General features: G+C 43.5%; 1 pseudogene; it reads left to right on the top strand.

Moving 5' to 3' along the window:
• Window positions 1-6,586: 6,586 nt before the first annotated feature.
• LOC125283447 (ubiquitin-60S ribosomal protein L40-like) lies at window positions 6,587-12,873 on the top strand (annotated as a pseudogene).
• Window positions 12,874-27,795: the final 14,922 nt, after the last annotated feature.

The following is a 27,795-nucleotide window of genomic DNA, read 5'->3' as shown; positions in this document are numbered from 1 at the left end:
ATAAGGAAAACTCAACCTCCCGGATATCCCATTGTAGATGTGAAAGCATGGAAGCCGGGCTTCTCCAATTCTCAAAACAAAGAAGGAAAATAATGGTGTTTCCAATGCAAAGTTGTTGTGAGGAATAATTGAGGTGATGCACGGACTTCAGTCCAGTGCCTGACATATAGTAAGAGTTTAATAAATGCTATTTATCATCATTTTTAGTCTCCTTTGAACCTCGATAATAGCCAAGGAACTAAAAATAATAAATGTGACCCAGGTATGTAAGAAGAATGATAAACTCTCATGTCAGAGCCACCTACCTTGAACACTAAACCAGTGCCTCATATTTTCAGGTTTTTGTTTTAGCCACTGCTCTTTTTTTGGGTACTAATTTCCATGTTAGTCAAAATATAGTAGGTTAACAAATAAATCAATGAATAAACTGAAATCTCGAGGGTTTAATACAACAAAGGGTCAATTTTCATTCAAGTCACAGCGTGATGTGTGTCAGGTGGCTTTCTGGGGTGATTGCCCCCCAAATGGTGACTTGGAGATCTAGTCTATTTCTGTATTGTTTGAGTGACATCTTAAACACCTGGCCTCCAGCATTTCTGGAAAATGGACATGGACACACACACACACACACACACACACACACACACACTGTGGATAGCTGAGCAAGGCTTATGAACAGGCCCAGAAATGGCATACGTTATTTCTGTCCCTATTCCATTGACCAAAACATGAGCAAATAACCACAACCTAACTGCAAGTCTTCCTCTACGCCCAGAACGGGATCCATGACACAGAATTTGGAAAACCCACAACACTCTTTTTGACACAGGCTGGTATTTTGTGCATTTGGAGTACAGAATGCAATATTTTAAAAAAGCATTCCTCCCAGATGTCAGGGTGCATATGGTGGGTTAGGCATGGGATGGAAGGAACTGATTCAAAGACATATGGAAAGAGAAAAAAAGACAGCCCTGGCTTGTGTGTGTCTAACAGTTAAAATGTGAAATCAAGGGAAAATTACAAATGTATCTTCATTTAATAATGTCTGATATTTAGTTAGCATAGTACATTTTAAAATGTCATAATGTGCTTTTAAATTTCTATAAATTATCATGCTCCATCCCACAGAGACTTGTGACACGGGTGGTCCTTTTCCCATTTTACAGAGTAGGAGCTGAGTCTGCTTCAATGACTGCCATCCAAGGGGTCTAATGCCAAGGGCAGCATTCTGCCTGAGTGCCACAGGGCCTAGAATCCAGTCTCTCATCTAGGCCAAAACTACTCCCAATGCAATGGGAGATGTTCCCCAGATTCCGATTAAACACCAATGAAACAAGTTCACTGTGTTGAGGCTTCTCTTCCCTCCTCAGACAGTGCCATCTACTCCCTTTGACACAGATCATTCCTTATTCTGTTTTAGGGACCACAGAAAAGACGCATCTTTCTTTTACATCTCGATTGTTTTCATAGCTGGAGACAATTGTACCTGTTCCCCAACCCGAATTCCTTTACAACCTATCTTTCCAAACATTCCTCAATGACATGACCAAATTTTATTGTCCCCTATCACATTCTAAGTTGTCAACATCCCTTTTAAAGCTTAACATCCACAGTTAAAAGCAGCATGCACATGGGATCTGAGATGGCCGTCTCTCTTCAGAAAGAGTGACATACTGTGGGGTGCCTGGGTGGCACAGCGGTTAAGCGTCTGCCTTCGGCTCAGGGCGTGATCCCGGCGTTCTGGGATCGAGCCCCACATCAGGCTCCTCCGCTAGGAGCCTGCTTCTTCCTCTCCCACTCCCCCTGCTTGTGTTCCCTCTCTTGCTGGCTGTCTCTATCTCTGTCGAATAAATAAATAAAATCTTAAAAAAAAAAAAAAAAAAAGGAGTGACATACTGCATGTCACACCCTAGATTTCATGCCTCCTCTTCTGAATGACTCTCTCTTCCTTCTGCACCCTGCTCCTTAGAACCAACCCACCTCCCTAAAGGGCTTCATATATTGTGAACTGCCTGAACATTTGAAATAGAAATCAGTGAATGTGTTTCTTTGTGGTAATCATCAACCCTGAAAAACTCTAAAAGGCTCAATAGTCACTGATGTTTGTTTGAAAACTTTTTACCAGTTAATCTTTACTGCATACTGCCTTGTAAGTTACAGAAAGTGTGAATGGCAATAGAAATGTGTATAAAAAAAGGAAAAAAGAAATGTTTATGGATTTCATTTTACCTTTTTCACTTTCATTTTATTTTATTTTACACTTCCTATGTGCCAGAGTCTGTGAGGTTAGAATGGCAAACCAATCGTAGTCTTTGCTTTCGTGCTGCGGAGAGTCCAGTAGGAAAGACAGACATTGTTCAAATAATCATGCAAGTAAATATAAAGTCGCAAATATAAGTGCTTTGAAGGAAGATACCAAGTACTTTGAGAAAACAGAGCAGGGAGCGATTATAAATTGCAGAGTGATCTGAAGAGGTAGAGATTTACGATCTGAGTAATAACGACAAAGTTAAAGCTGGATGGTTGGAACACCGATCTCATGTTGTATCCGTTACACGTCCTGCCTTGCTAATGGGAAGCAAAGACACATCCTGGAAAAACCCGCCATCCGATGAAATTTCCAGCACAGATGTAATGATGAGTACATCAAATAAGGGACAAAACAATCCGTGTTTACCCTTTGAGAAAAAAATCCAACAGATAATTTTCAAGAGAAACTCACATGCTGAGAAATCAGGGAAATGCGAAGGGCTGGAAAGGGTGTGACATAACTTAAACCACAGCTTCGAAAGGCTTCCAACAACCTGGGTAATTATTAAGACACTGAAAGAACCAAAAATGACGTGGGAGTAAATGGAAGATGCGTGATCCAAATGGAGTGATGGCATGCACGGTGCCTCAGCGGAAGGGCAGAGAAAGGATATGTCCTGACCCTCAGTTCCCAGAAGGGTCGATCTGCTCATAAGAAACTGACTCTCCTTTTTCATTACAAGAACCCAGATGTAATGGACTTGGGGACGCCAATGGCAATGTGGACTCCGCCTCACTACAGTCCTTCTGTGCTCCTCAGATCACATCTTTATGTCACATTAGTTTCGTCTGAGTCAAGCAAGTTTCTGAAATATGGCTTTTGCCCATTAAAGAAATAAGGGAGATGGTTTTCCAATGTACTTTAATGTTTTCAAGAAAAATTGGATTAATGCATTGTAAAAAATACATTGGTTTGTTGCTTCTGAAAGGTCTTCCCTTGACTCAATGTATAGCTTGGAGCACGTTAACGTTCTAAAATCTTTAGAATAAACATAAACTGCTCTCATGAAAGTTTATACCCGATCTCTTTTCTCGGCCGGCGACATTCTTTTTTTTTTTTTTTTTTACAGAGCAAAATAATAAAATTCAAATCTGTTGCTGTTTAACCATTCTGGATTTTCCAAGGGCACTTAATAAGTGAGCACCTTAAATGGAACTGATAGCAACACATAAGTCTCTTAAAGATGGTAGAAACCCCAGAAAGGTGTCTAATAAGAGAGTTTAGCTATGAAATTGGCTTGCTAAAAAGCAGGCTGTCCTCCACCTTGAAATTCCAGCCACCCTCCATATTATTTCTCAAAGTCTGAGGGCAATTCAATTTTACATGGCATTTTCAATGGGATTTTAAAATGTACTTCTTGAGTAAAACTATTTCTGTATTATAAAATCATTATGTAGCATTTTCTTTTCTGTCCTTTGATATCTGGATTTATTTCTCTTTTTCCCAATTCCATGATTAGGAAGAATCTCTATCTTTTCTATCAAGGACATTTAAATAGGGTATGGATTTCAGGTTTATTTTGTCTATGGTTCTAAAAATGCAAAGAGCTTTGTTTTAATGTATTTGATTTTCTTTGGAGTCAACATTCCTTCTTGCATTTAAATGTGACGATGTAAATCAGAGCTGACACTATGAGCTCTGTCTGCAGCTTTTGCTTGGCCCCAGTATTTATGCACCTCCTCTGCAGATTCCAGCACATTCTACATTGTTTATCCTAATCACTATTATACCAGGTGAATAAACGTGGTTATAGTTTGCACGTAAAGCAGCTTCCTCATGGAAAAGATTCACGATGATTCGTGATAACAGAAAAACCATGCAACTCTGGACATGCAGATATGTCTTATAATGGAGTTGTAGGTTATGTGCCCTTCTATGCAGAAAATTGAACAACCCTTAAAGGGCACACAAAGCAGTGCACATGACATCAGCGGTGTCTTTCAAAGTCCAACAGTTTGTCCTCCAGCTCAGGAACAGAATCACCGTCTCTTTCATTAAATACCAAATGACGTTGTTAGCTCGCATGTTAGGCTGTGTTGCATGAAAATTATGTCTCTTTGAGCACCTGACACTCCGCACTGTGTGATGCTCACACTTGGGAAGACTTCCGGGAACAGCAGGTTCTCCTTTCCTGGCTCCTCTGCACTCCGAAGTGCATGCTGTCTTCCCAGCATATGCTCCCGGCAGTGGAAGGGCAATGGAATCTTCCGGCTGCAGCTGCTTCCCCTTTTCGTTCTCGTGGCCCTCCCTGCCACTGACCTCCTGACTCCCCTTTTCCTCCTCTCTGCTTCCTCCTCCATCCTTATCCCCCTGACCCTTTCCTTCTGTCTTTTATGTAAAAAAGTGTAAAATTGAATGTTTATACAAAGATTATGTAATGCATTTCCATTGTGCTTCTGGGAGAGGTGCTTTGTCAGGCCAATATTACTATGCAGCTCACAGAACCACAGACATTTTTTCAGCTAGAAGAGAATTAGAGATAACCCCGTGAAGTGGTTTCTAAATTGTATTTTAGCAGTGGAATCTTAGGTTTAAAGACAATTCTACATGTGATCACAATATATAAAATTGACGAAGGTGGAGCCGCTCTTTGAAACAAAGAAGGAGGGCACAGAGTCCCCGGTCCTCAGCCTCCTCTTGCCTTCAAGGAGCCCCAGTCTCCTCAGGAAACAATAGAAAAACCTTGATGTCCTATCTGAGGACAATCTCCTATCTGAGGACCAGAAAGATCAAACATTCTATGCCAGGTAACAAACATTTTAAGTGACAAGGACACAGCCACAGCCCACCTTTCTGTAGCTGCAATTAGAGGTGATTCTGCTCTCATTTTAATAAAATGGGAGTTCAGAGCTGATGAAAACGCAGAATGACCTCAAGGGAAAGGTGGAATCGTTATGTAACTCTAATAAACATTTATTTAACTTTTATACTGTGCTGGGCGGTGAGCAGGTATTACAAATATAAAAAGATTCATTCTCTCAAGATGCTTAGAGTCCAGTAGCTGGAAGCATGCACAAAACAAAACAAAAAACAGCAACCCCAGAGTTTCAGAAGAACAGAATACAGAAAGAGCCTTCAATCTTCTCTGTGGGGTCCTGGAAAGCTTGACAGGCAACACAGATCCTTACCTAGGACGTGGAGGAACAGGCGCTGGCCAGGGAAAGGACATCTAGGCAGAGGAGTCAGCGTGTACGGAGGCATGGAAGAATGAAAGCATGTGGCAGCATTGGGGGCTACACGTGGCTTGGGGGAGCGTACAGCGTGGGAGGGGGAATGGCGGACAAGGAGGTTGGGAAAGTACAGGGGACCAAATAGCTTTCTTTCTGACAAGAAACGAGGGAGAATACAAGATGTCCGAGCAGGAAGCTGACACACGAGTTAGAAAAATTATCTGACAGCGAGGCGGATACAAATCAGGGCTGTGATGGTGAAGGTGACAATGAGCTACGGAGTCAAGAGGACCCATCCAGGATGACAGGTGAGAATAAAGGAGAAGATAGGGCCAGATTTCCAGTTTGGGCAATTGGGTAGGTGGTTGTCAGTCTCTGGAGAGGGAATACAGGAAGGAGATCACATTTTAGACTCAAAGAAAAAGAGGATTGTTTTGGTTTTGAACATAATGAGTTAGAGGAGAAGAATTGGGGTCCTGATGAAAATGCTTCATGCATTTAGATAAAATGCTAAGAAGAGAGTCAAGGATTTTAAAAGGGGTGGAGGAGGCCAGAGGATAATGCCAGCTTGTATGTGGTAACTAAAACCTAGAATAAGATTTCTCCAAAAGGCCATGATGAAAAAGAGAGCAGAACAGAGAGCCCTCAAGAATTCTAACATCTAAGTGGTAGATGTAGAATGACCATCCCACAAACAAGGCTGAGAAGGGGCCACCAGAAGCATGAGACCACCAGCCCAGCAAGAGAACTGTCATGAAAAACAATCCCAACGAGGAAAGAACATCATGGACCAGGAGGGCCAACTGTGGTCAGTTCCATACAGAAGCCAGGTCAGATGAGAACTGTGGTCTTTGCTGGGCAGTTCAGTGGAGTGACAGTGACAGAGGCAGAAGTGTAGCCCTCATGGTTTGAGAAACAAACGTAGAGTGAGAAGCAGAGATATTCATTAGAGGTTATTTCAAGAAACTTTCCTAGGAAGGGAAGGGGAAATACAGGATTTTGAATAAGGAATATGAGAGCTACATTAATTTCTTTTATGAGAGAAACTCAAGAGATATCGGTGAAGCTGGCAGGTTTGAAGATCCAGGAGAGGGAGAAATGGCAAATGGCGCACAACCCAGAGAACGTCATTGAAGATTCCCAAACCCTGGAGGGAGTAGCAGTCTTGCACAGGTGGAAGATGGGTGCATGGCGAGATGTTTCTAAACAGCAGAGTAGAAGCCGAGTGCTTTTCCCAGAAAGCTAAATGCTGGAAATGAGAGAGGAAGTAGCCAGGACCGAGTTTGGAGATAGAGGGAAGTATGGCAGAGTCCCCGAATACAATGGCTGAGGGCAGGAAATACACCAAGAGGGACGTGTATAAAAATTGTTCATTGCTGTTGAAATATAACTGAGCTTAGAGACATGAGTTTCTGATTCCAGTCTAGTTCTAGGCAGATGTCCTTTCTGAATCCCCCCAGGGGTTGGGAAATGTGGCAACGCTTTTATGAGATAGAACATGAGGCCCACGTGTCAAGGGGACACCGGAGGCATGTAAGAAGGAAAATGTATATTCTGAAAACTTTCAGAGGTATTAAGAGGCTCAACTTCCCTCGCTCCGAATTCCCTCATGTAAATGTCATCATCTTCCCTAAATTCCATCCCGCCTTCCTATGCCCTTTGGGCAGAGACGAGCTGCATTTTTTCTCCTCCTTCCAGCAGTGTACCCCCTTCTACTTTGTGTTCACTTTCAACTTCACTCTCCACTTCTCCGTGTCATTAGGACGAGCACCAGCAACGGGCGCCCCTTCTGTCTGCAGGATGATTGTGTCTATAGAGGCCGTTTGCAGTCCGTCAGAGGACAGGTATGTTATCTCCATTCTGCAAAGATTATACCGTATACATAATCACCAGCACTCCCTATCTCGATACGGTCAGTTAATAACAATCTGTCTTTCCAGAGACCTCAACGAATTCGGGAGCTGTTGCCTTGCAGAGTGTTTTCACCACTCAAATTGCTCTTAGAGATAGTGGGGGGAAAAAATCAAATTAAGTCATTTCCCTCCTACCCTTTCGCTACCTACTTGGAAATCATTAGTACAAATGATAGTTACCCCAGCAATAGCAATGCAATCAAAACAAGCACATCCATCTCAGTGAACCACGTCGCTGGCTCGGGTATTCCATTGGCTGCTAATTAACAGTGACACACATTAATGGCCCCAGCAGCAGGGTCAGCCCAGCATCAGTAGCGCTGTAATGCAGGCAGAAATGATAGATATGAAAGTCTTTCCTCCAGCTCCAAAGAAGAAGGGGGGAAATGAAAGTCACTTGACGGCAGGTCTCCCAGGGAAACTGCTCTAAAGCGGCAGGCTTCCTAAACCTGAGAGAAGAAGAAAAGGAAACAAGTTCCTGCTTCCGGGTCCCTGAGTAATTTTCTGTTGAATTCAACGGAATGTGACCTTAGTCCTGAACAAAGTAAAGATCACCACCCCACAGGGTTTGGAGGCGGGATGGCAGGCTCAGGACGGAGCTAAGCTTGTATTCTGAAACCTTTCCTCCAATCCCTAGGTTGGTTTTTACTGAACAGCACAATGAAAATGAAAATTAAAAAAAAACTCACAAAAAACAAAAAACCCATCCACGGCTTTCCACCACCTCGCAACGGTAGCCTGAGCTGTGTGACCTTAGAATCAGCAGCTGGCCAGAAAGGGGTTTTAAGGCTTTTCTTAAAAGATACCCCCTCAGACTTCTAGAGAGCCCCAAATGGATTCTTCGGGAAGCTCTATAGAGGAACAGTGGTGTTACTTGGCCAAGATCACCCAATGGCCTGATGCCCCCCGCTCTGCGGGGTTCCGAGCCAGCAGCAGGTGCTCAAGACACACTTGTCGACCACATGAAGAAGTCTACCCCTGATTTTTTTTTTAAGATTTTATTTATTTATTCGGCAGAGATAGAGACAGCCAGCGAGAGAGGGAACACAAGCAGGGGGAGTGGGAGAGGAAGAAGCAGGCTCATAGCAAAGGAGCCCTATGTGGGGCTCGATCCCATAACGCCAGGATCACACCCTGAGCCGAAGGCAGACACCCAACCGCTGTGCCACCCAGGCGCCCCTACCCCTGATTTTTATCCATGTCGTCCTGACTAGTCTATCACATGACGGTTCGCACCTATCCTTGAGCAATGTCCCGAGAGGCAAAAAGATGACTTTGTGATGGGGCTGGCGGCGAGAGGACATGGAGTTCAGGCAACAGCTGGGGAAGGAGGAGAGGAGGGTTTGGGGTAACGAAGTGCAGCTTGAGGACCTCAGGCGCCTGTCGGGAGAGAAAAATGGAATGACGAGGGGGTGATAGCAAAGACAAAGGTGTCTGCCTGGAGACCTCAGAAGGCAACCCGAGGGGCCCCTGTCTTCTGGGGAGGCCTGAGCACCCCGCGCCGTACTCTGCTGCTTCGCTGTTCCCTGGGCTCTCCCCCGAGTCTCCGAGGGGAGCAGACTGTGTGTGTTTGTTGTGCAGAGCGCTGCAGTACGCAAACAGATTGACAGAAATTTATGCCAGCCCTCCTTGTTTAAAAACATGAATTATTCAAGAAATATTACAATATTAATTAGAAATCATTAAAATACGAGTGTTGGGGGAGGGAGGAACGAGAGGGTGCATTAGCAAAATCGCGTTTAGCCCAAACATCCAGTGTGTGCCAAAGCCGCTTAATCATTGCTTTGATTGTCAAAATACCGGAACACCAGTCTCACAGAACGGGGGAGAGGAAGGCTCTTGGAAGCTGCTGCTTCCCATTATTATTGGGGAGATTAATTATTTATGGAGCTCCGGCAGTGTCCTGGGTGCTCCAGAAGACACAAATAAGAAGAGGTGTCTGCCCGAAGGGCATAGGAGAGAAATCAGAGCCGCACCAAGTTCTGACACACACACCCAGCCAGTGATTAATGATCAAGAGGACGAGGGGCTTTTGCTCTGGGTTTGCAGTTTGCTCAGTGTTTTGAGCTTTCGGCTTTCAGAGGAATCACAAAGTGAACGTTGTTCCTCAAGAATGCCGGGGACGATGTAAGCTATCGGGAGCCCTATGAGTGAGAGAAATAGATAAACCCGGAAGGTCAGTGTCACGTTTACAAACCACGGAGGGCGGCAAAACAGAACGAGGCTATTGAAAGGCATTCGCTGTTTTGAATAATTTGGGTCTGGAGGATTCACCGGTGATGGTGATTATTTCATACCCATGACAGATCCACAAACTACCATTGTGACACCAAATGCACTTGGGGTGGAACACCTGCAAACTGTAAAGGTCCCAACACGGGTGACGCTGTATTATCCTATATGCGATTATGACACTGACGCTGACGTACGGGGATCATTCGGAAAGGACCTCTGTGATTGATACAACAGTGCATGTGAAAGGAAAGACCAGGAAACACAATGAGTCCATCTATCTCAGTCTTAAGAGGGGCCATCTCGACAGCTGAATTAACTATCTCATGGCGGTAGGGTATCGTTCCAAGGCTCTGGCAGTGTGACACAAATAGAATCCTCATGACCTTAATTGATTACAACAGCTTCCACTCAGCACCAGAAGAGGTTGAATCAATGAGCAAGTGATTATCACACCCTGCAGGATGTGGGCAGGAAAGAGTGAAAGCAGGCTTGCAGAGAGCCTGTATTGGAAATGAGTTCATCCTCTTGCCCCATTTAGCTTAGTTCATGCCCGGCAACGGGTCATGGTCATGCCCGAGCACCACCAACACTGACTTTAAGGTATGGAGATGGGCATGACCGAAGGAGCCACGGAATTTTTCGGTCACACCCCGATTGACAAGACCTTAGAACCCACCAAGGACATTCAGGCTATGCTCTCTCTCCCTTGTTTAGAATAAGACCCTATTCTGTTGCATGGTAAAGAGCACCTAGTGTCCTGGACAATGGGGACTTTGTCTTATTCCCTCCACATCCTCATCCCAGGTCAATTTCCACCTATGAAGAAGAAGAGCTGGAAGGCAGGGTCTGAAGCTCTTACGGCTGGAGTACAGAGTTGGGAAATCAAATGGGTCTAAATAGAAACACGCAGTGGCTGAAGGAGGAGGAGTGAATCCAGAAACCAGGGAAGGCAAGACGAACCCAGAAAAGCCCATCTCAAATACAAGTTGGGAATCTAGACGCACAGTAGTTCAAAGTCTTGCAAACAGTAATAATCACAAAGGAAGAGACGAGTGAATTCTCCAGGGCCTGCTCCAACTGGCTTTTTTTTTTTTCTTTTCACAATTCTCGTGGGTGTTTCCTCTCACAGAGTGCCCTTAGTTGCAGAGGGAGCCTTCTGACAGACTGTACAGGCCCCGGTATGCTCAATAAATATTTGTGGGGTGAATGACTCAATGATTTTAATTTCGGTTCAAGTCCGTCTAGGCACCAGCAGATGTTCAGGGAATCTAAATTAACGTACTTCCCACTCGACGTATATAAATTGACCGATATTACTAACAGGATGTGGAGACAGGGGTTGGAACCAATGTGACTATTTATAAAAATTAAAGCGAAGTGAGGCGGTTATAGAACCTTAGAAGTTGGGTAGTTTTGCAGACTCATTAGGCAGCCTCCAGACAACAATTGCAGCTTGTAGCACTTGCATGGGTTCCTCGCATAGTGGCCAGTATTGCCATATGTCCCTTCTGGTACTGACACTGTTCTGTTTCTTGTGCATCTGAACCCTGTTTCTCTCCACTCTGCAAAGACAAGAGAATCTGTCTTCAGTCACTCCGAGTTCAGGTACAAATATTGTTAACGAACTCTCTTTTTGTCTTTCTCAAAATACGCACACACACACACACAAACACATACACACATGCATACCTCGAATTCAAAAGGGGAGGTTAGTATATTAACTTTTTCATTAGATCCACTTATTTTCTTTCTTTTCTTTTTTTTTTTTTTTTAGGAATGTCGCTTTTAACTTCAGCAAGTGGGAATAGGAGCTATTTTTAAGGCTGCAATAATAGCTGTAATAATAGGCCAGAAAAACAACCAGCAGAATAAAATAAAGGTACAAATCCATTTGGAAGAGAATATAAGTATAATGGGATACTTGACCCCACAAACATGACCTCAATAGCTGTTCAAAAGCGTTGTGCTTTCCAAAAAATCAGGATGCAATTTAATATGGTGGGAACTGCCCGGATTACAAGATCAACTGTCACAGTCTGCGTTTCCTTGAGTTCATGTTTACAAGCTCTGAATACCTCTGCAGAATATAAAGCTCAAAAAAAGCATACCTCCCCTTGAAGAAAAGAACTGACCAAATGCTTCTCGATTCATTTATTAACTCATCAGGCAGCCAGGTTGAATTCCAGCTCACCCTTCTAAGGCTCTGTTTCTGCTACCAAAGCAAAGGACAGGGGAGAAGCCGTAACAATGATGACAGAACGTGATTCAGATGGTCATGCTCCAGTTAACATTATGGACTAAACTCTCGTCCCATACATGTGTCCTCTGGGATGTAATGTAGGCCAAAGAGAAGTGTGACACCTCTCAAAAGGGAAATTTTTAGAAAAGTAGAAATATGCTCGTATGCCACGTATGCACACACTTGGCACCACGTTCTTCATGAATATAAAACACTCTTAGAAGTTAGGGTTTACTTGAAACTATCTAGGCATGATCCAGACAGATTCATTAGAAACCTCTGGGATCCAATGGGATCTTCTGGGGAAAGGGTACATATCCCAAAGTACCCCGACCATCAGTTGAAGTGGGGGTCGGCCTACCTGAACTTGAGAATCCTCGCAGCCACGCTCACGACGTGCCTCTGAGAATACAGGTGGTGTTCTCGGGCCCTGGAGATCCCAGAGCAAAATCAAGAGGGAGGGCTGCTGTCTACAGGCCAAAAGGCCTGCCCGGGGCTGTGTACCTCTTAGAATTTTATTAAAAACTAAACCAAACACTCTTCAACAAGGAGGCCGGGTGGTTTGGTAGCTGTGGCCTTGTGGCAGTCTCAGAGATACAGATCTTTGTGAAGACCCTGATGGGCAAGACCATCACCCTTGAGGTCGAGCCCAGTGACACCATGGAGACTGTCAAAGCCAAAATCCAGGACAAGGAGGACATCCCGCCTGACCAGCAATGTCTGATTTTGGCCACGATCTCTCAGACTACAATAGGCAGAAAGCGTCCACCCCGCACCTGGTGCTCCGCCCCTGGGGCGGCATCATCGAGCCTTCCCTCCGCCAGCTGGCCCCGAAATGACAACCGCGACGAGATGATCTGCCGCAAGCGTTATGCTCACCTGCACCCCCACAATCTCACCCACCGCAGGAGGCGCAGCCGCACCAACAGCCTGCACCCCAAGAAGAAGGTCAAATCAGGCTCCTTCACCAGGTCTTCCTTGCCGGCAGGGTGGCCTCCAGCCTGAACCCCAACGCCCTGGGGCCTCGATTGAGTTTCCCTCTCATTGAAACCAACCAACCAACCCACCTCAGGAAATGCACATCTTGCCTGTTGCAAGCTTCCATCAACCATGGCCTCCATGCAAACGCACAGCATCCTATCCATGTCTAGACAATGACACCATGAGGACTCTCCACCGTTCTCCTCTAGCCATTCTCCTACTGTCCCGCAACGTTCTCAAGACACGACTTCTAACCGTTAAGCGTCTGAATGATGCTAAGCAGAACTAGGGTATCCCATAGCAGAAACGGACACAGTCAAAAGATGCCTGTATTTAAATGTCCAAACTGTAGCAAGAGGTGGTTCTTTCCTCTCTGTCATCCTGTGAAAAAATGCTCCAGGTGACAACCCCCAGATGTGTTTAGATGTCTCACCATCCTCAATTCTTCCCTTTGGAAGCCTAGTGTGACAGCCACTTCTCCAACCTTCTGGATCGAGATTGGAATACTTTGTATATTGCCCTTGCATCACAAGTGCAGGCAGAATGTCTGCAGCAGGAAGAAAATAACCAGGGGTCTCAAAATGAACCCTTCATGCCAGTGTTTTGTACTACTTATTTTTAAAAAAAGGCCTCAGGGAATCTGCCTCCTGCCCGTTGCAAAGCTTCACAGAGAATATGATTGCACTGATACCAGTGCCAGGTTTGGGTGGTCTCTGTGGACAAGGGAGCAAAGGCCGCATAGAGTCCCAACCTCTCCATGCTGAAAAGCTACACCTCCCTAAAATTAAAGCCAAGAAACCAGAGCAGAGGAGACAAGTAAATATCCTCTTTCCCTGTGGCACCTCCCGCCTAATGGGAATCGTAGTTAATGATCTGAATCGAAAGCGAAGTCTTGTTTTATGGAATGCTCACTCTTTGTTAAGCAAAGCTGTTTGGGCGAAGGACCATTCTATTGATTTAAAAATTGATTTCTTTTTTTCCCCCTTCATATAACTAAAACATGGCTCACAAATCACAGCTCTTTTATTCTTCTGGCTACAACCTAGGCTGAATCTCTCCCAACCTACTCACCGAGGGACGTCTGATGGAGGAAGTGGGAACATTTGGACAGAGATTGTTCAAGATTCTATTAAAGGTTTCAAGTGGCTTCCTTTGAACATTTGGTAATTTATATTTCGAGTCCCTTGGTGTAATTATTGTAATTATCATTAATCATCAACTTCCAGACCCAATCGAAATACAGAACATTGGAAAGGTCAAAGCAATGGAGAATTCTACGATTCTTCACAGAAGATACGAGGCATTAACATTCTGGTGCTCCACTTGTGTGACAAAGATTGTAATGAAAACAGAAAATAGCACAAGATTAATGTGTTCTCATGATAAGAATCATCATAAGGAGAAGAGAAAGTGGAGCAAACTTAACCCGCTTCTGTCACAGCTGCAGGGCGATGACATGGGTTGAGGCTAAGGGACAGGCTGGGGCAGCTTGACCTGACCTTGCTGAAGATAACCATGACTTCCTTCTTTTGTGGAGTCGCCAGAGATAAGAAACCAGCTTTGGAGCACCGCAGGTTGCATTTTGGACAATTCAGTAGATTCCTGGTTGTCTATCTGGCTCCTTCCCCAGCTATCTGGCCCCAGCTCAGATCATTCACTCGACTTCAAAGCCACATCACAACTACCTGTTAGAAATCCGCCTACGTGTCCAAAACAGGACTCCTCACCTCGTCCCTGAACCGAATGCATCGCCTGTGGACAAAATAGGATAGTGCTAGAACGTCAGATTCTGGAAGTGCCCACACCTGTATCCAAATCCCAGTTTGGCCACTTATTACATGATCCTGGGGAAGATGCTGGCCTTTTCCTACTTGTAAAATATGCTTAACAAGCTCTGCTCCACAGTGTTAGTTTAAAGATAAAGTGAGACAATATACCCAAACAACTTAGCACATAGAAAGTGCTCAATAAATGTCAGCCATTTTTTATAGTACAAGCCCTTTATTATTATGAAGTCTATCTAGTTACTCAAGCAGAAAAAGGTAAGTCTGGGAATTACTCTCTATTTCTCCATCTCTGTCAGAATGGGACCAAATTCTGTCAATTATACTCCCTTAATGTCCCTCAAATCTTTTCATTCAATTTTCACTGCTTCTGCCTTAACTCAGACCCTTACAACTCTCCCCAGTATGGATTTAATTCTCATCTTCCTGCCTCTCTACTTGTCCCATTCTAAACCATCAGCTACATTGGAGCCAAAACCCTCTTCAAAAGCACATTATCATAACCCCCTTCTCCTGCTTAAATTCACCAGTGGCTTTCCAGCCGTGGAGCCACAGCTCCAATTCCATAGGAGGGCACGTGAGACCCCCATGATCTGGTCCCAGACTCTCTCCTTCCCACCATCACTTTGCTCTGACACCTCCACATTCCCCATGTTTCAGGCAGGCCACGTTTCCTGCAACCCCAGCACATGCCCTCAAGCTTTCTTGCCTCCTCTGTCAGTGCTGTTCCCCGCATCTGAAATCAGTGTCCTCCTTACATCCCGTCAGCCCCTTCACGTCCTTGCATGACTCAGCACAGGCACCATCACCTCTCGGAAGCTCTCCCTGGGCCTCTTCTCCCTCGTGTATGTTAAACGTCCTCACAGAACTTAAAACACTCTTCTGTCAATATTTATGTTGGACTTTGTGCAGGTCCCCATTCCCCACTGGGCTCTCAACTCCTAGAAAACAGCCACTGTTTCTTTCATCTCTGTGAGGCCACTTCTTAGCCTTGTGTCTAGCACGTAGGAGATGCACAATAACTTTTCTTGAATAAATTCACCCATCTTTCTGGTCTCTCTTGCTATCTACAATTATGAATGAGAAGCGAAGTGAATTACAATCGAAGTACTTCCTTTTTGTTTCTTGCTAACCATTAAACTGGGAAATGAGTTGGAAAAAAATCCTAAAGTTAAAGGGAAAATAGGATTGTGGATTATCTATGCATTTCCAAGATTATTCAGGTTCTTTGCATGGGCTGCTGACAGAAGACAGTGTAGGTAGGGCCTGCTGAAATGTACCAGCAGGCTAAAGATAATTGTACTAATTTGCTGAAATTTGTCCCCCTAATTTGCCCCTGTATAATAGAGAAAGGACTGAGAGACATTATGAAGAAAATTTTTAAAAGCTGACTTTTTTATCTCAGCAGAGATGCAGGGGAACTGTTCTATACAACTTGTTTTCTGGAAGTCCATTAAGGGAGCCAGCAGGGAAAACCATAAAGAACAATAACTCTAGCTGACAACACAAAGGTATGGAAGCCGAGGGAGGATATGCCATGTGCCTCTCTGCCGGAGGCAAACAACCACCATGAGAATGGTAAACGCCATAGCTGGTCCCTCTGGATTGGGGGTTTGTTTTGTTTTGTTAGATTTTTTTATTTGTTTGAGAGACAGAGAGAGAGAGAGCGCACAAGCAGGGGGAGAAGCAGGCAGAGGGAGAAGCAGGCTCCCCACTGAACAAGGAGCCCAATGCGGGGCTCGATCCCAGGACCCTAGGACCATGACCTGAGCCGAAGGCAGATGTTTAACTGACTGAGCCACCCAGGCACACCCGATCCCTCTGTTTGAAGAGTCCCTCTCTACACTCCTACTAATGAGAGAGGAAGACAAATTTATCAGTAGGAGAGAGGTGGCACATTCCACTCAGAGGACTCTGAGCATCCCCTCCAGAGACCCCCGGAGCTTTGCCAACGGACAGCCTCCAGGGCGGGGCTGACCAGCTTGGCCGTTGACTACTGGAGGCAGTGACAATCTGGAAAAACTAAATGGTAGTCAAGAAAAGCAGCAAAATTTGCAGCTGGAAAGAGTACTGAGGTCTGAGGGGAGGAAGAAGGTCAGAAATGGGAAATAGTAGCAACATCAGAAGCCGGGAGTGAGGGTGAAATCGAGCAGGGCAGGGGACTCGGGGTGAAGGCTGTGGGAGCCCGCGGGCAGGCTGTGTCGAGTAGGGGTGGCTTGAGTTCTTAAAGGAGCTGATCAGGATGAAGCAGCAGGAACTCTTCCGCAGAAAAAGAGAAAGTTAAAGTTACTTGAAGTGAACCGTGCTCCATGGCACCACAGTGAGGAAATGGAGGGAAATCCATCATAAGGCTGGAGAGTAGAGGGACATGGCCACACAAAGGAAAGGGGATAAACTCAGCACCCCAGAAGCTACAAAAGGAGTGTCCATGTTGGGTCAGCGCTTTAGCAGCCAACGTCCTGTCTCCATGTGAAGTGCCTGTAGGCTCCTGATAAAAACCCCTGTTGGGCTCAGACAATTCTTCTCACCTTCTGCTTAATCCCATCTCAGCTGTGATCTGGCTTTCCCTGCCCTGGCTATGCCCCCCATACTGACAAATCCGTCTGATGGGCTCCCTCGCCCTTCACTTCATCTCCATAAGAGGCTGCCTCTCAGCTCCCCTCCTCTGAGCTCCGTGCTCCACAGCTCTCGCGCTGAGACAGGTCTCCCGGACACTGCCCCCTGACCCAGTCCAGGGCAGAGAGCAGGGTCTCCCCAAGCATGCGCACATGGGTTGGAGAGGAAGTTCAATAAAATTCTCAAGTGCATCGAGACAAAACTACTACTCATAGCTCTAGAAGGAAACGATGTATGGTCGTTATTAAAGAAAACCAAGTTTCGAGGAACTGGACGGGGTGCTGAGTGCCGGTACATGCAGCCGAGATGTAACAAAGAGTTCTCTGAAATACATTCTGTTGTGTATTTGGTACCCGATCCTGCCTGGAAACAAAGTATGACTTCCAGGGAATGGAAGAAAGGTGAATTCTGGGAATGTGGAAGTCCTGGGCATGAAAACGAAAGTCTTAAAGGAATAGGATATTCAGCCCTGATTGTAAATGATGACAGTGGGTTTTGGCTGAAGCAAGAACACAGGCCTTAGAAATAACAGGATTGGGGATTAGGAGGAAAGCCTTTCAGATGGAAATTTCCAGTTGAGCTCATCAAGAGAACTTAAAAGTAAATAGAGAGGCACACTCCCAGATTTGACTGGGTAGCTAGTTACTGTGGAAGGATAAGGCCCAAAAAAGACCACTGGAGTTAAAAATATCCAAATATTTTAGATGAAAACACACTGGAAAAGGAGTCACAACCAAAACTGAAAACCTAAATAATGATAAGTAAAACAAAGTTGAAATTATAAGAAAGATAAAAGAAAAAACAATAAGATATCACTAAGATTTGATGATCTGATAATCAGGTTTAAAATACCACTTGAAATGTATACCCTATCAATCAATTATGAATAAGCCCATTAGAAGGAAGTGTTAGTAAGTCTCATTCTCTATAGTCTAAAAGGGGCTATCCACCCCAATCCCACTTCCCCCAGTGGCTAGTAGAGGGGTGGACAGGGTAAATACTAGTGGCTACTGGGATGCATTCTGCCATCCCCAGCAAACCCAGTGCCGGCCCCTGAGTTGTTTTCTTTGTTGTTGTTGTTGTTGTTTTGTTTTTAGATTTTATGTATTTGAGAGAGAGAGAGAATGAGAGAGAGAGAACATGAGAGGAGGAAGGGTCAGAGGGAGAAGCAGACTCCCTGCTGATCTGGGAGCCCGATGTAGGACTTGATCCTGGCACTCCAGGATCATGACCTGAGCTGAAGGCAGTCGCTTAACCAACTGAGCCACCCAGGCGCCTAGCCCTTGAGTTTTAATGGGACCAGAGAGATTATGTGGCTCGATGCTAAGTATAGATGAGAAGATCATAAACCTGGAACTATGCGAAATTAATACCCAGTATCAGCACTGGAAACAAGCCATGTGCGATACAGAAATATTCAAAAGATACTCTGTGAATACAAAAAGTAACAGAGCCGATCTGGAGTGCAAGGGAGAACTAAAGCCATAGTCACTCACACAGTAGTTAAGAATGTGGACTCTGAAGCTAGGTTCAAATCCCAGCCCCAGGAATTACTGGCTATACACTTTGGGACAATTTATGTAACCTCTGTCTGCCTTGCAAATTTCCTTGTAAAGTCCTGATAGTGATAGTACATATTCCTTGGCTGTTGTGGATTAAGTTCAATCGTGGAAAGCGCTTTGGAAAATATGGGGCACGAGACAAGCTACATATTTGCTATCACTGTTATCCAGTACAGATTATACATCTTAGAAATCGAAACATGAAGCCGAAACTAACATGAAACTCAGGGGCTCGTTAACAGGTCATGGCAACATTAATTGAGTCAATAGATATTTTTCAGTGCACACAATATGGTGGGCACTTTGCTAGGTACTTGAGACAGCACAGTAAATGAGGAGACCATACAGAGGAGCTAGCAAAATTCTAGACCCACCAGGCTGGGTATAGAAGTCAGCTAGGCAGCATTTGAAAATCAAAGGTTTTCTTTCCTTTTCCTCCTTTCCCGGAAAACAGAATCCCAAAGCCACTAGGTGAGACTAATGGAGGATAGTGAGGAGAAAGGCAGGCAGAGGCAAGGGGCCCCTGTCCTAAGAAGAAACTACCATGAAAAGGAAAAAGACCTCATCCTGTTACTCTACACCGCCCTGGAAGAAACCCTCCACTTTCCCACGTGAGCAACTAACTACCTGGTAGGTAGATGAGTGCGTGGACAAAAACCTGATTGGGTAACAGGCGCACGGAGGGTTAATCAGATTAAAACAGCCCGCCAGCCTGCTCATAAAAACCCCTAGGCTTAGAAACTCCAAAGGTAACCCTCTCGGGTCCCGTCCCTCTTTGGGAGCTTTGTGCTATCACCCAATAAGCTTTGCTTTGCTGCCCACCGCTCCTCGTCTGGTCTACTTCTTCTTCTTCCAAGCAGGACCAAGGACCGTGGGCACTAAAGGAAATGAAATCCTGAAGCAAGACAATCCAAGCTAGTAGTTGGGGAGAACCGGGATTTCTCGGAGGAGAGGGTGTTAGAGTCCTTGAGAATAAGAAAGGGAAGGCTCAGGGAGCAGTCGTCATGGGGCGTCAGAGCCTGGCTGGGGTGAGGAGGGCATCCAGCAGGGTGCGGGGTGTGGACCACAGCAGGATGTCACACACAGAACAGTATGAGCAGGGCATTACACACAGAGGGGCTGATCAAAGCAGTGAGGATATTAAGGCTGTCGGGAACCAGGTTTGTCACTGATGAAGAAGAAAGTTACAAATAGAGAATACTAGAATAAACCCTGTGATGTTGGCTTGGAATTGGATGCATCCATGTGAACTCAGATTTTCCATGTATATAGATAAATGTAGAAATAAATACAGATCGATCGCCAACAAGATACCCCACCACCCAGTAATACTTTAGTGCCCGTTTCCTGCAACCAAGGACATTCTACGTAATCCAATCAGGAAAGACAGGCTTTCCTTCAGGTTTCAAGTGCCACCAAGCAATGTGGATCTGTGACTGCAGCTGGCCTTGAGTCAGGGCTGGGAGTGGGAAAAGAGGAGGAAAAAACAGATCTCCCCCTCTCTTTCAGTCTCATGGGACACGAGCCCCTTGTTCCAGTTCTCTGGTCAGAAAGACTGGCTTCTCCCAGAGATTGTGCTCCCTCCGTCCACCGCAGAGTGCTCTGAGTTGGCCTGCTCTTGGGTCCACGGTGGGAGAGAAAGGAGTCTGTGGAGAAGGGAACTCACTAGTACCTCACTAACTGTTCATGGATTAACTTTCCTCCTCATTCCATGTACTACTGTTTACGTTTCTGCCCTTACGTAGTTGGGTTTTCTGTCTTTTAACCAGTCTTTACTTGTTACCACTGGAACAAGTGGTAGAACAACTAGGCTTTATAGGTCCTACTCCATCTTGGCAGAAATCCCAGCATCTTTTCTACATCTGTCAGCAGGGAAGGCCAGCTTCACAAGTGTGCAGTCTGTGCAGTCACATGGGGACTGGTGCTTGGAAGAGCCCTAGGCTTGTTCTCACACTCTGTTGTTGCCATCTTGACATTCTTAAAAATTTTACCTTTGAACTTGAATGAGTGAAGTTCAATGGAATAATGGAGCACATGCGTGAGATTAGGAGATCCACACAATATGCATGGGCACTACTATTTCTTGCTAGCTCGAAATAGGAGCATTCATGATGTCTCACAAATACAATATTCCAGTAGACTCACAGCATGTGGGAGTTCTGTGGGACTCAAAGCAAGTACAAGATAAGTGTATTATATCTATAACTGAGAAAACAGGGGCACTGACATCCCCAAGAAGCCATACTTTCCGTGAGAAGCAGAACTTTCTTTGAACACAGGAAGACGACAACAGTGTTTTTAAGAAACCCAAATGACAAAAGAAACATGTCCTGTCCTTCTTACCCACATTATTCCCCTATGTTAGCCAACAACAGACACTGAAAATGATGGCTTAGGAAGAAAGAGAAAGACAATAGTTCCTTTATAAAATGGTGCCTTTTCTTTTGGTCCATTCTGACTCATCAGTAGGGCAAAGTAGAGAGTATGAGGAAGTGAAATAAAAACAGTTGGGTTAGTTCTGTGTAGCATGCTGGCTATTGCGATAAGAACAAAATGCATACACATGCACAAATGGTGTCATTTCGGTGATGCTACATAAGAGTTGAATGCTCTTATATCTGCATTTAGAACCAGCCTTGCCCTGGGGCACCTGGCTTGATCTCAGGGTTGTAAGTTCAAGCCCTGCATTGGGCTCTGTGCTGGGCATGGAGCTTACTTAAAAACAACAACAAAAAAACAAAACAAAATAAACAAAAAAGCTGGTATTGCCCAATATAAAGATAAATGGTAAAATTTATGGTAATAATTTAATATTTTAATTTTTTTAAACTTAGAATGACACTAAATAGCAAATAAAAAATACTAGGACAAGTTGAGCGAGACTTCTCAGAAGAAAGGAAAAAGCTTCTTATTTAGTTTCTTTCAATGGTGCTTCTTTCCTGACTCTTGAACAAGGGGTCCTCTATTTTCACTTTGCACTGGGCCCTGAAAAGTATGTAACCATCCTGTCTGTCCATTTTGGCTTGAATCCAAATCCAATTTTGGATTCTCCCCAGGAGCTCTCACTTTATCGGCTATATATTCCTTCTCGGTCTACCTAGCTAATAACCCCTCTCCCCACCTCAAATCCAGGGAGGATGTTAGCCCACAGGCTGAAATGCAGAACACCCGAGGTAAGAGTAAGCACTAGACCCCATCGATATCCTTTGGGGCAGGCAGTTTGACTTGTTAGCCATTGCTTGTTTTTTATATCTTTGCAAAACCCTGGCCAGTCCTGTTTGCCTACATCTGCGTAAAATGCCTAAATCATTCTATTAGTGTTGAATTAAATTGACTCTCAATCTAGGCCAGAACTTGTCGTCATGGCTTCTGTGGAATGAGCCTCAGATGAGGAATCAGGAAGAACTGGGCTCAGCACGCTATTTAAGATGGCGTCTCTACGACTGGATTAAGAAGTTGTGGTCCATATATACAATGGACTATTACTCAGCTATCAGAAAGAACGAGTTCTCAACATTTGCTACAACATGGACGGCACTGGAGGAGATAATGCTAAGTGAAATAAGTCAAGCAGAGAAAGACAACTATCATATGATTTCTCTCATCTATGGAACATAAGAACTAGGAAGATCGGTAGGGGAAGAAAGGGATAAAGAAAAGGGGGGTAATCAGAAGGGGGAATGAAACATGAGAGACTGTGGACTATGAGAAACAAACTGAGGGCTTCAGAGGGGAGGGGGGTGGGGGAATGGGATAGACCGGTGATGGGTAGTAAGGAGGGCACATATTGCATGGTGCACTGGGTGTTATACACAACTAATGAATCATCAAGCCTTACATCGGAAACCGGGGATGTACTGTATGGTGACTAACATAATATAATAAAAAATCATTATAAAAAAAAAAATAAGATGGCGTCTCTAAGCTGCAGTAGCTACACCAGCTTCCAAGCACTGCGCTTAGGGTTCCATGACACGGCACACAGCAGCACATAGCAGTTGCTCAATAATGTATCTATGTATTCGCACTTGGCTATTGGTCAGTTTTAAATCATTGTCCAAATAGCTCGTGAGATTTATATTGCAGTCCTGTCGCTTCTCTCAACCTGGAGACCCTTTTAAACACAATGCAGCCATTGTAATGAGCCTGGTGAAATAATGCCTACTAGGGCCTGAAACTATATACGTGGCTTATTAGAATGATCAGATTCAAAGAGTTCAAGATGCGTCTTGAATTAATAAGTTTCCATGTCCTCCTCTTCTTACCTTTACCATTTTGCTCAAGACTTCAAATCTGAGCATTTTCCTTTGTTCTCATAAAAACCATGGGAACTGATCAAATTCTGCCACACTCTTTTCAAAAAACTCTTCTGTCGGTTCACTGTTAAGCTTTTTTCCCACCTGATCAAATCAACTTATGAAATGTCTTGACTGGTAAAATTCATAGAAAGAAATGGACTCACCCGCTGCTAAAATGATGAGAACGCTACGCGTGGCCATGATGAGAAAGAGAACCGTTGTTTTAATCTGAGTAAAGCAATCTTTCGGTGGCATAAAATTAATTCTTAACATTATACTGGTCCCTAGTTTGCTGTAACATAAACTTCTTTTTTTTTTTTAAGAAAGATATTTTCCAGCACCTTAGGCTTACCCTTTATCTATATCAATTTTATTTTCTTCTATTAGGTGCAATTAGGGCACAAAAAATAAATACAGATGTCTCTAAGTTTGATCCCCTTGCATTTACAACTTTGGTGGGATTGTCTGTCTTAGCTTGTGTTTCCTGTAATTTTCTCTAGGACAGAAGGAAGACACACTAAGTGACATGAGCTTAAAATAGGAAGCACAGGTCTTACCCAAAGTGGATGAGTTACATTTGCCATGTAAATGCAATTTTTTGCGGTTATGTCCCAATTATTTATGGCATTAAGGGACAGGGACAGCACAGTTGAAAGAATCATAGCATCTCAGGGTTGGAAGTGCTTAAAGGTTCTGTAGTTCAATCACTCATACGATGGTTAATTTAATTCCATAGCTTTCTTCCTATACCAAGTAGACTTCCAGCATGTGCTTGAATATCTTTAGTGATGGCAAAAGGCTAGCTCATTTCATCCTTGAATAATTCCATTAGATTTTGGCTCAATCTAAAGGACATATCTTTCTATCCCTCTGTAACTTCTACACCTATTCTTTGATAATGGAAGGCAAGGACCATACTTTTCAATCTTTGTATCTCTAGTGCTTATGATAGTGCCCACCTGACACACAGTAGGATTTCATTCCGCGTTTATTATATAGAACTGAATACAGATCTAAAAATAGTGTCTCCAGACCATCTTCTCTCCAGCTCTTTGAGAATTCCTCCTAGTCATGACTTTAAACTCCCTTATTATCCTGGTGCCTTTTACTGAAGGCACTTTGCATTCTCTCTCTAATTATGTTGTCTCCAAAATAAAACAGAATATTGCAAGTTTGTTCTTTCAAACACAGAGCATAATATACTGGCAACTCCATCAACCTAGAGACTACTTTTCAAATAATACCACCCGACTTAAAGGATCCTGTGTCAGCAGCTACCTCCTACAGAAGGATGCTGATATTGAACCAAGTCCTCTACCAAGGGCCACTGCTCAGAACTCTGTTTTCCTGAATTATATTCATAGATTTTTAATTCGCTTTTTTGTGGACAACAGCATAAAACTGCAATGTAACTTTATAAAAGACTAGAAACCTCTGGAGACAGTGGGCATCAGATCAACTCAGGTTTAACCCTGACACCATTTATTACTGGCTGTGTGATCTAGAGAGAGAACTTCTGAGTCTCTTTCTCCTTTGTTAATAGGGGATGGAATGTCTGTTACTTAAAAACCATCTTTTGAAGGATAACAGGAAGAATGGAGATGCCATTTAGTGAATTAAGAAGACTACAAAAGGAGAGATTTGATAAGTGGAGGCTTGGCATTCAGGCTCTGGAATGCCTCTTAGGCAATGGAGTGGTGGTGTCAAGTACATAGTGGAAAATACATGCCAGGATTCAGGAGAAGGGTCTAGACAGGAGATATAGATTTGGAAGCTCAAAGCTATAGATTTGCATGAGTCATGAGACTTGGTAAGTTTCCTAGAAATGAGAATAAAGAAAAGTGTCCTTGGTTTCTCTAATATTGGGAAGAAATAGCAATGGAGACAAAAAACTTGAGATCAGTGAGGTGGGAGGGAAACCACGAGAAAGTGACGTCCTGGAAGAAAAGCTGATTACCACTGCCTTCTCTCATCCTGCTGAGAGGTTGGGTAACTTAAGGACTCACACATTATTTCCACTCGCCAGCTCCTAGAATACTGCCTGATATATCGTAGGCCCCAATGAAATGGTAAGTGTTATTCTTTTATTTTTTAAAGACGTATTTACTTATTTGAAAGAGAGAGAGCAGGAGGGAAAGGCTGAGGGAGAGGGATAGAGAGAGTTCCCAGCAGACTCTGACTAGGCACGTGGCCTGTTGCTGAGCTCGCTCTCACAACCCTTGATCGCACAACCTGAGCTGAAACCAAGAGTCTGTCTCTTAACTGGCTGAGCCATCCAGATGCCCCAGTATTATTCTTTTAGATCTTGACTCAGTCATCCAACTATTTATTATGTCTTCTGGCTTCCATAGTTTCACCCAATCATGGATTTAGAACAGAAATCATGGCAGATGCATAAGAAAGAATTTTCCAGGGCTGAAATTGACTAACCAGCACCCATTTGGTACAGTTGCCAAATCAGTTATGATATATTTAATGGTGCTAATATTCACTCCAAATTTCTCCCTTTTCTCAAAGGAATAGCATGGAAGATCTCACCGATTGCCCTGCCACTGAAAAATGTTACTTGTAATCAATTCTCCAATGCTACAGCCTAATAAGTTTACCTAAAAGAAAAAAAAAAAAAAAGAAATTGGGTTTTATCTGATATTTTTCCAGAGTGAATTCATGCTGATTCCTGATGATCCTTTTAAGTCTGATCATAACATCTTCATAATAACACATTTTAAAAATTCCTAAAAGACTGAAGATGAGGGACACCTGGGTGCAGTCGGCTGAATGTCAGCTCTTGGTTTCCGCTCAGGTCGTAATCGCAGGGTCATGAGATTGAGCCCCATGTTGGGCTCTGTGCTCCGTGCAGAGTCTGCTTAAAATTCTCTCTCTCTCTCTCAAATAAATAATCTGTTAAAAAAAAAAAAAAGACTGAAGGCAAATTCTTTGGCTGCTTCAAGTACTTTTATCCCACGCCTCTTTATCTTTTAGTAACTAAAACTATACTTTCCCATCCGTCTTCAGTATATCTTTCAACTGTACCCATTTTTAAAATTTGATATCAGGAATGTACTAGGACTTTCTCTCTCTGACAGAGAAGTGTACAGTAGCTATAAAGGTAGTGTTACCTAGTGAATTATAGGAGAGTAAATTGCTGACACAACTTACAAATTCAAGAGGCTCAATGAATCCCAAGCAGGATAAACACAATAAAATCATGCTCAGACATATCATGACCAAACCGAGGAAAACCAAATACAAAGAAAACAATCCTGAAAGCAGCCAGAGAAAAACAACACATTACGTACAGGGAAACAACAGAAATTACTGCAAGTTTTTCAACAGAAATCATGGGGCCTAGACAATGGAGACGTCTTTTAACCACTGGGAACAAAAAAACAACAACTGGACCAAAAAACAAAACAAAACAAAAAACTTATCAATTCCCAATTCTATATCCAGTGGAAATATTTTTCAGGAATGAAGTGGAAATAAAAACATTCTCAGGTGAAGGAAAACTAAGGGAATTTGTCACCATCAGATCTTCTCTAAAAGAAATGCTAAAGGGAGTTTTTCAAGTTGAAGAAAAAACAGTGTCAGAGGGGAAACTTGAAACTTTAGGAGTGAAGAAAGAGTGACAAAAATGGTAAACACTTGAGTAGATAACATAGTGTAGTTTTCTTCTTTTATGTTCCTTGTACTATGTGTGATTCTTGAAAGGAAAAGCTTATAACGTTATCTGGGGCCAGGGTGCAGTGAATATATACAGATATAACATGTATAAAAACTATAACACAAAGAAAGGATAAATAGGACATATATGGTTGTAAGGCTTTTACATTTTACTTGAAGTGGTAAAAGAGTCATTATAAACACTAGATAATTAGGTGTCTATATTATAATCCCTAGAGCAACTAAAACTTAATACCAAAAGATATACTCCAAATATTAATGGATGGATTAAATGAAGTACTAAAAATATTCAAGTAACCTAGAAGAAGGCAAAAAAGAGAGAACAGAGAAAAAAAATTCAAAAGGAACACACAGAAAAATAATAAAAGGGTAGACTCGAATATTAACATATCAATAACTACTTTAAATGTAGAGGATCAAAACACACCAATTAAGACAGATTGTCAGATTGGATTAAAAAATTAGATCAAGCTATAAGCTGTCTACAAAAACCCACTTTAATTATAATGACATGATGAAACTAAAAGTATATAAAAAGACACCGCATAAACACTAGTCCAAATAAGCTGCCTTGGCTCTATTAATATTAGAAAACATAGATTTCAAAGTGAAGACAATTGGGGGGGTGCCTGGGTGGCACAGCGGTTAAGCGTCTGCCTTCGGCTCAGGGCGTGATCCCGGTGTTCTGGGATCGAGCCCCGCATCAGGCTCCTCCGCTGGGAGCCTGCTTCTTCCTCTCCCAGTCCCCCTGCTTGTGTTCCCTCTCTCGCTGGCTGTCTCTATCTCTGTCGAATAAATACATACAATCTTTAAAAAAAAAAAAAAAAGTGAAGACAATTGGGATAAAGAGGGAGAAAGAGGTACACTATGTAATGCTAAAAGGGTCAATTTCCTAAGAAGATACAACACACCTAGTGTGTATGCGGCTACCAGCAGAGAGCTCAGAACACATGATGCATGATGCAGAGACCGACAGAACTAAAGGAAAAACAGACAAGTCTG

Source organism: Ursus arctos, unplaced genomic scaffold, assembly GCF_023065955.2.
Source record: "Ursus arctos isolate Adak ecotype North America unplaced genomic scaffold, UrsArc2.0 scaffold_37, whole genome shotgun sequence".
NCBI classification, from domain to species: domain Eukaryota; kingdom Metazoa; phylum Chordata; class Mammalia; order Carnivora; family Ursidae; genus Ursus; species Ursus arctos.
Note: the sequence above shows the minus strand (reverse complement) of the source record. Positions and strands in the feature narration are given on the sequence as shown.